This window comes from Schistocerca gregaria, chromosome 6 (assembly GCF_023897955.1).
Source record: "Schistocerca gregaria isolate iqSchGreg1 chromosome 6, iqSchGreg1.2, whole genome shotgun sequence".
Classification (NCBI taxonomy): Eukaryota; Metazoa; Arthropoda; class Insecta; order Orthoptera; family Acrididae; genus Schistocerca; species Schistocerca gregaria.
The window spans coordinates 204688095-204697161 of NC_064925.1; the positions used below are offsets into that span (position 1 = coordinate 204688095).

The 9067-nt window shown below is 42.4% G+C and overlaps 1 non-coding gene across 1 annotated transcript; it reads right to left on the reverse strand.

Annotated features, from left to right (window-relative positions):
• Positions 1-237: 237 nt before the first annotated feature.
• Trnar-ucu (transfer RNA arginine (anticodon UCU)) lies at positions 238-311 on the reverse strand. Its single transcript has one exon. It is a non-coding gene; the product is annotated as a tRNA-Arg (tRNA).
• Between the last annotated feature and the right edge of the window lie 8756 nt (positions 312-9067).

Here is a 9067-nt window from a genome sequence, read left to right on the forward strand (position 1 = left end):
CTAACTGTCTCATAGCATATAGAAGATATTGATAGCTGACAGCAGCAAACACAGTCCTGGTGAAGCAACAGGGGGCCAATGACTGACATGATGTCAGCAGCAGGACGCAAATGCTCACATGTGGAGTGACGCACGTGTAACGTCTCGGCATAAGTCTGCGATAAATGATAATTAATTGAAACCCTCAGCTGCCGACAGGTGTTGTTGATATAGCTCGTGGGGACCGTTGACAATGTGTGCCCCGACCGGGACTCGAACCCGGGATCTCCTGCTTAGATGGCAGACACTCTATCCATCTGAGCCACCGAGGACACAGATGAACAACGCGACTGCTGGGACTTAACCCTTGCACGCTTCCCGTGAGATCCACATTCCCAACTGTCCACAATCTACATACGTAATGTACCTAATACACATTTGCCCATCCACTCATTACTCGCACCCACTAAGGTAAGAGTTCGGGCAACGTGTGCGCATTCGCACAGACGAAGGTCAATGGCTGGGTAGCCCTTTACTATATATGAATATAGCAACCGTTCTCGAAAGAACAGATACCATTGTTGACCGTGCAGCTTCTCTAGAATAAATGATAATTAATTGAAATCCTATGTATGCAATACTGTTAAATCAATTTATTCCAAGCATGTGATATTGTTTATTTAAACAATTTATAGGATACCAGGTGGTGCATGGAATATTTAAACAATTGCGGTGCTTTTTTCATTCCTATCATGTAAGAAAACACGCAATTACACTGTCACAGATCGCTTAAACATATCCGGAAAAATTTTTCGCGTCTCACCACCGCTCACTCTGCCGGATTCAGGGTGCGTCGGAAAGACTTGGAAGCACCAAAGGGGTCGCCACAGTGCCGTTGGCTGTCAGCTGCCACCTCAAATGGTCACGCGCTGTTTCTACCAGTGTGAACCGACCTGTCGGATACCAGCGGATGCGAGAGACGACTTCTTCGCAAAGCAAATACCTGACAGGGAATCAATGCTGAAATACTGCTCAAGTTAATAAACGATTAATTTCTGGCCACATGACCCATGGTCGTGATGTAGAGAATTTAAGGCAGATACGGTAGCTATTTCAGAAACATACACACACACAAATTGACAATGTCACAAAACTAGTAGCAGGGTGACTCGAAACAGTCTTTAAGAAAGATAGCTGCACACAAAGAAAGAGAGCGAGCGAGCGAGCGAGCGAGAGAGAGAGAGAGAGAGAGAGAGAGAGAGAGAGAGGGAGAGGGAGAGGGAGAGGGAGAAGGAGCACTGTAGTTTGCTTTCCAGATGACATATGAACTAGCGTGGGATATTTCATTCTGCCATGAACTCTAATCTGCCCCACCCTTCCTGATGCACTTCATTGTGGTACACTTCACGAACTGATTCAGAAGTTATTAAATCTAGTTCAGAATATCACATATCGAAGACGTTACAAATGTTGCTTGAGAAGATATGTCGCAGGAAAATTAATTAAATCGTTAATACAAGCAGTTTAACAATTCACTTGACACAGTTTAAAACTACTCGAAACAAAAAAAGATCAACACTGCACATAGTTTGTATGCATAAATAGCAGTGTTATGTTGTTGACGAGAAACTTCGTTAAATAATCCAAACTTAGTATTATTTGACGTCACGATTGGAAGCGGTCATGCATAAAATGATTGTTACAATTCCAAATTTCGTCATGAATTTCTACCATCACTACAGGTCTGCTAAACGTATTTTCCTTTTTAAAGCGCTACACCAAGACGAAAAAGGAGGGCGGAAAGTGTCTACCACTTGGTGGAATAGTAACAGCAACAACAACAAATATCTCTTCAAGACAGAGTCCACTGCGATGTATTGAGAAGCACAAAATACGACACATTTAAACTGCAATCCAATCCATAGTAATAAGTTACCATGGCTAGTTGTCAGAGATCGCTGTCAATCGGGAATCTGACGTTGCGACTGGGTTTTTAAAAGTACTAAAGACTTTCTAAATTGGTTTTCTCCGCTACATTCGGAAGGAGGAGGACGAGGAAGGACCTACTGTGTGATAAGTGCGTCTGATTCATAGCATTGGGTTATTTATCAAGGAGTGCAAAATGTCTGCACTGCTTCACCAGTTGTTTTTGTAGCCAAACTAGCTGAATCGATTTGATCAATAGAAATGGTTTGTAAAAGCCTGCGACTGATGAAACAACGGATTTATTTATAAATAATTTTTCCCCTACCAGTCACGATTTTATTTTACTTTTATTTTGCGTGATGCATTTAGGGAAATTATTTTCATTTCTATTATGCCATTTTATCGAAGTGTTTTCTATGTGATGTTTTGCATTGTTCTGCAGCCATAGCGTACGGATCTCCGTGCCGGCACGTTCACAGGAGCTCAGTCCGTCAGTTCACCTGATGATGGCTACATGTTTGATCGCCGAAATATTGTGCCCGTTGGATACTATAGACCGGCCGTACACCCGTGGATATTTTGATTAGCACAATTTTTAGTTGATTATCAATCTTTACGTATAATTAGTGGTGAAATATGAAAGAACTTGTACTTACAGTTTTCTTGTGGTCCTTTTGCGCAGTCTAACACATATTGAACGTCAGACCAATTTTCTGTGCACAGCTTACATCCAGAATAACAAACTTACATAAACAGTTACAAAAATGTTTTTAGATGTAGCCAACAGAGGTAATTTTAGATCTTCCACAGAGCATGTTATGTAACAAATTCATAGTTGAAATCGGTTGTCTTGGTGTGAACAGTGCACATAATGTTTACAAAACATTGAAAGATATTATACGATATTGTAATAGTCTAAATTGTCAAGCCCTTCCATGTTCTCGTTAAAGTCAAAGGAAACCGGTACGTATAACATCCGATTTCTATGTGTGGTGCCTTCTGTCGTGGTACATTAGTAGGGAGAAATAGTCAGATATATTAACTAACTTCTGTCCGCAGAGTCGTCCATTAAGGCGAATTAGCGGGAGGAGTGAAACGTACACCATTGAGTTTGTGAGAAGGTGAGCAATGATTTGAAAGAGAAGTGGGAGCTCTGGTTACCTAAGCCAGTAAGAAATTTGGAAATCGGCCTGGAAAGCATATCTCTCCCTCAGTACCGTTCTAAGACTCCTAATGTGGAGGATACAGCATCAGCACAGACACTGTAGTGTATAGTGTTCTGATTCAATGCGAAAAATAATTTTTTTACATTTAACTAACTCTCCAAATATTCTGCAACTAAGTAAAATAAAACCAACAGAAAAAGTTGACTAAATAATAGCAAAATAATTTCAGTAAGTAAATCAAAAGGAAAAAAAATGAAATTTGCAACTCACGCGAATTAAGGTACAGATCGAGAAAACACACGATTATGATACTTCAGACGACAGTGGCAACAATGAAGTGTGCAATGCCGTAAGTATCAAATCTATTAAATTCCTTTAAATAACAACGTACAACATTCAAAATGGAAGTTACAACGTCAAACACATTAAACTTGGTTTTATGTAATGTAAACCGTCAGAAGCTGTACAATCCCGATTTACAAAGACGAGGACAGAAGACTAATGAAAATACTAAAAGACCGGCAGAATACTCAGAAAATATTAGAGAAATAGGTAGGCACAAGAAGGAAGTTTGACGAGGCAAACAAATAATGATACTGAAGAATAACGGCAAATGTAATTTTGCGATTTATCGCTGAAAGATGTTGACATGTTATACTTCCTTTTAATGAATAATTTTTGAAACAAAAGGAACGGACAATGGTGAAATGCCTTTTGCTCTGAAGGATCATTAATGTGGCTTCCAAAAGTGAGATCGATGAAGGATACGTCGCCTCTGTTGTACTTGAAAGACACGACAGAAAGGTTGTTAATCAAGGGTGATTAAAGGCAATGTAATGATGAAGATTGTGCGTTCACTTACCATTGTCGTTACGATTCAGTGACTCCAGCAAAGGAGGCTGATGGTACGTAAGAGGTGATACATTCAAATGCCACAGAGGACGTAGAGTTTTTGGTAAAGTGTAAATGAAGTTACAAAACTCTAAATTCTTGAGTTTATTTGTACACGTAACATGAATAAGACATCATAATTTGGGAAAATAATTTACAACTGATTAAACAGTTGATCATGTTAACACTTTTCTGTAGCACTGAACCATTCCGGGTTGTATGTGGCAATTCGTTTGTACCAAGTGTACATAACAAGATAAGTACGCGCTAGAAAGTAGTACGAGTCAATGGGGATAGACCACTTTGTTGGATATCTCCGAAACACAGTTTAATCGAATGAACAACAGTAGGAGACTATTGAAAGAACAGAGATTGGAAAAACTGAGAGATGGCCGGCTGATTAAAATGCTGGCCCTTCTGTTCTTCAGAGACTGCAACTCAGTCGCAGCTGTAGCCTGCTTTATGGTGCAGCTATATGTGTGACATCACACACCAGCCAGGTGTGTTGCATTCAGCATTCGTCACGGGAGAGAGTGCACTGGACTTGAAGATCCATGAACAGACTGTTCTATTTGTACATATTCCACTTCAACATGAAAGAGACAAAAGACACTCTCGCGTGAATAACGTGACCATTTCTGCCTAGATTACTACGATAATACCAAGATATAAACTGCCCCAGCATAACACAGGCTAAACATGGCCGTTACCTAAGTGGCTCCACAATGCAGAATGAGGTTTCAGTTCTTAGGAGTCATGTTCACTTTTTTTTTCCTCAGCGGCGTCTGACACAACTTACCTGAAGAATGCAAGAGCATTACAGGACCACATCGGAAAAGACGGTGGTCAGCTACGTGCAACAGAGTTAACTAGTGACAGGAAGCTGTGGTGACACAGAACTTTTCAAGTTGTCGGCTACAATCTTTTCATTGCGGTCCCTACTCTCACCCCACTTTTGTTTAAATTTTAAAATGCACAATCCCATACCACTTAACTTTTAGATCACATTCCCAAGGAGAGACTCACAATATTCCTCGCGTTTTCTCTCAGATTCCATTATGTGGGACTGTAAAACTATAACGTCTCCTGTCTAAGCTAGGAATACTCATCTGTGAAAAAACTTCACAGCAAAAATCGGGGTTCCTGAAAGCTAACCCCTTTCTTTAGAGCCAATGTACCACAGTCTATTGCACCTTAACGAAATGGTTGTAGCGTCTACATGTGTCTTACCAGATGCTGTATTGCTGAGGGAGGTAGTTAACAGTCCCCATTGACTTCACTTTTGTGATGCTTACTTAACAAATACATTTCTGGAATTCTAGCACAAATAGTTTAGAAAATTTTGAGTTGTCTTCATGTTATGACCTTTGTTTGAGCTATGAAAGCAAAACAAGAATTATGAAATGCATTCGAATTAAATTAGGCAGTGTAAACAGAATAGGAAATGACGCACTAGAAGTAGTAGATGAGTTTTACTATTTGCGCGACAAAGTAATTGATGATGACTGATCTAAATAGGATACAAAATGCAGACTTGTAGCAGGAAGAAAAAAAATTTTTGAGAAAAAGAAATATATATTAAATGTATTCGAAGTGTCGAATATGACAACTATCAGCTGCATAATGGAACGATGGCAATGATACCTGACCTGGACTCTAACCCACATTTCCCTCTTGTCGCGAGCGGTCGCCTTACTATTAGGCTATCCATCCAATCACGCCTCATGGCCAGCACCAAACTTCCATATCACGTCAACCATGTGTTATCGGAAAGAGAAATTTGTTGATATTCAAATGTAAATACCATTGGTAAGAAGACTTTTCTAAAGGTCTTGTCTAGAGAGTATCCTTACACGGAACTGAAATGTGGACGATAGTTCAGATAAATAGAAAACAGAAGTCCCTGAAATCTGGTTTACAGAAGCTGAAGATTAGGTGGGAAGAGTTTACAACTGATGAGGAAGTGCGGAATCTATTAAAAGAAGGGATCGATTGATAGGACACTTCCGAAGGCGTCAAGGATTGTCGATTCGACAATGGAGGTGGGCATGGAGTTAATAGTTATTGTAGATACAGGAAAAGGCTTGACTGCAGTAAGCACTTTCAAACGGGCGTGGGTTGCAGCTGTTACATAGAAACGAAGAGGCCTGCACAGGACCGAGAAACGTGGAAAGTTGCGTCAAACCAACGTTCTGACTGAAGACCACAAGAAGAGATCTAATAGTGGAAGCGACAACATTGATACCCACCTGATATTTGTGTGAGAATTTAGAATTTTTGACAGACAGTAAGATACGACTGTCATTCAGAAAGTGAATTTCCATCCCAGACAGAATTTTACCAGGCATACGTTGCAAACAATGAGTGCACGTACTAGGAAGACGCAAGACATGGGTGTCAGTTCTGTTTGACAGTTACCACTTTGACATTGCCCGCAGCCATCGTTGTTTTAGCGACGGATGAAAGTTGCTCACAATAACTGTAGAGATTCAGCAACGGACTGCTTAGTGCATGTGTCAGATGGTATCAGCAAGCAGACAATTTTCTAATAGGTCGCAACAATGGCCCCACACGAACTGTGCGTTGTGTGGCGCTCCTTCCAGTGCTTAATTTTAAAAAAATTAATTCTTGAAAGCACCTCTTCAGCAATACCAGTCCCCCTCTCTCCAGCACCTCCACAGTCATAAAAATCACGCGATTAGATTTTTGAAAACGTGTGATAAATCTCACAATGAGAAATATTTTTTTGCAAAATACTGTTCTAAAATTCAGGTTTTAAAACGTAATTTCGTAATGAAAACAATAAGACCACAAGACTTAATATGAACAACATGTGCTACCGCCTGTCTCCGCAGCAGTGACACTATCCTCCCTAGGTCTGCTTGATACGCATCGGAACAAGTCGGTATTCTTCGTGACAATGACGTCATGTTTTAAACACCTGCTAGCCGCAATGTTCAAACAACTGCATTGTAACTGCTCGATGACTGTATTAATTAATAATGCATTTAATGACGTTAAAAATGATCCTGGCCCATCGAGGTTCACGTACAATTCCGGCTTCTCACGCCCCTTCTCACCGGGTCACGTTGGTTCAAATGGCTCTGAGCATTAAGGGACTTAACTTCTGAGGTCATCAGTCCCCTAGAACTTAGAACTACTTAAGCCTAACTAACCTAAGGACATCACACACTTACATGCCCGTGGCAGGATTCGAACGTGCAGCGCAGCGGTCGCGCTGTTCCAGACTGAAGTGCCTAGAACCGCTCGGTCACAGAGGCGGGCGTCACGTTGTTCACATATTGTCACGTCTACTGGTGGCGGCGCAGTGGCAAATCATGGTCCAAATTTTCAAACGTGCGTGAATTCCTAAGGGACTAAACTGCTAACATCATTGGTCCCTAGACTTATACACTACTTACACTAATTTACGCTAAGGACAACACACGCTCACACCCATGCCCGAGGGAGGACTCTAACCTCTGGTGGGAGCGGCCGCGCAATCCGTGCATGGCACCTCAAACCGCGCGGCCACACCGCGCGGCAAAATGATACTTCCGTTGCGATTTAATATACATGTACTATTTTAAATCTCCGGTGCCGACATGTCCTAGTGAGTTAAAAAAAGCCACCTGACAGGTTCCGGAGCGTCCAATCTCTGGATGCTTGGTGCGAATGTTGTGCAGACGCATACCAGCGTTTCTGCAGATACGACTCAGCTCATTGTCATCAAATTTTATAGTGGTTACGGTTTGACATCCATGTTAGTATTGACCTTGCTTCCATCAGTTCCATGTTTACCCGCACGTAAAGAAATTGCTGTTGAGTCAACATTTTGACAGTGATGAAAACGCGTACCAATACCAGGCAGCAGAATTCTATGCGACAGGAATATAACCGTCGATACTGTGGTCTGAGAAGCGTTGCAATGTCTATGCCTAAGATTTTGATAGGAAGTTAAAAGTTTGTTCTACTTTTTCCAAAACATGTTTCTTTTATATCTTTTTACAGACGTGGATAAACAATTTCTGGGCTGACATCTTGCCCTGTCAGACCAAGAGAATCTACCTATAGAGATAGAATGTCTCAAAACAGTTTCCTCCAAGAATGGATACACGGACCGACAAATTGAGAGGGCACCAACGAGCCACTATACCACAGGTTCCTGAAGAAGATCAAGATGAAGCAAAGAAGGTTCATATCTGCCCTATACTGGCTCTATTTCTGCCAGAATCAGTAGGATCCTCCGTAAACACAATATCAAGTGTGTTTTCTGTCCATCCAACAAGATCGGGGGACTGCTGGGGAGTGTCAAAGACGACTTGGGGTTACGAAATCCAGGGATTTACAATATACCTTGTCAATGTGGCATGTCCTACATTGGCCAGACGACAAGAACTGTGGAGATCAGGTGCAAAGAACATCAGAGGCACACTAGATTAAGACAGGTGACTAAGTCAGCCATAGGTGAACACTGTCGAGAACTAGATCATGCCATGAAGTATGAGGATACCAAGATTCTAGCACAAACACCCAGATTTTGGGACAGTGTTGTAAGAGGATCGATAGAAATAAAAATGGCTGGCGATATTATGAACCGTGACACAGGTTACCAGCTAAGTAGAGCCTGGGATCCGGCTCTGGAATTGTTAAAGGAGCAACGGGGCCAGCTGCAACACTCCACGAACAGAAGACCCAGAGACTGGAGATGGAAAACGAGCCCCTATCGGACTGCCAGGCGCACCAGACCGAAGATGGAACACCCAGAAGTGGGACTGGTGGGCGCGGACCGCAGAGGGAACATCCAGAGCCGCAGCAGACGAAAAACGAAACAGCAACGCTCCAACAGGTCGTGGTGAGCGGGCGCGGACCGCAGGCGGAACGCTTGGTACCCCAGACCGTAGATGAAACCCCCAGGAGCGGGTTTGGTGGGCGCGGACCGCAGAGGGAACACCTAGAACCGCAGCAGACGGAAAACGGAGCAGCAACGCTCCAGCAGGTCGCAGGGAATGGGCGCGGACCACAGAGGAAGCGCCTGCAGCCGTTGGTGGAGGGGGAAGGCCATAGGCATAAATACTGGACCAGGTCCACTCGAGGAGCAGTCT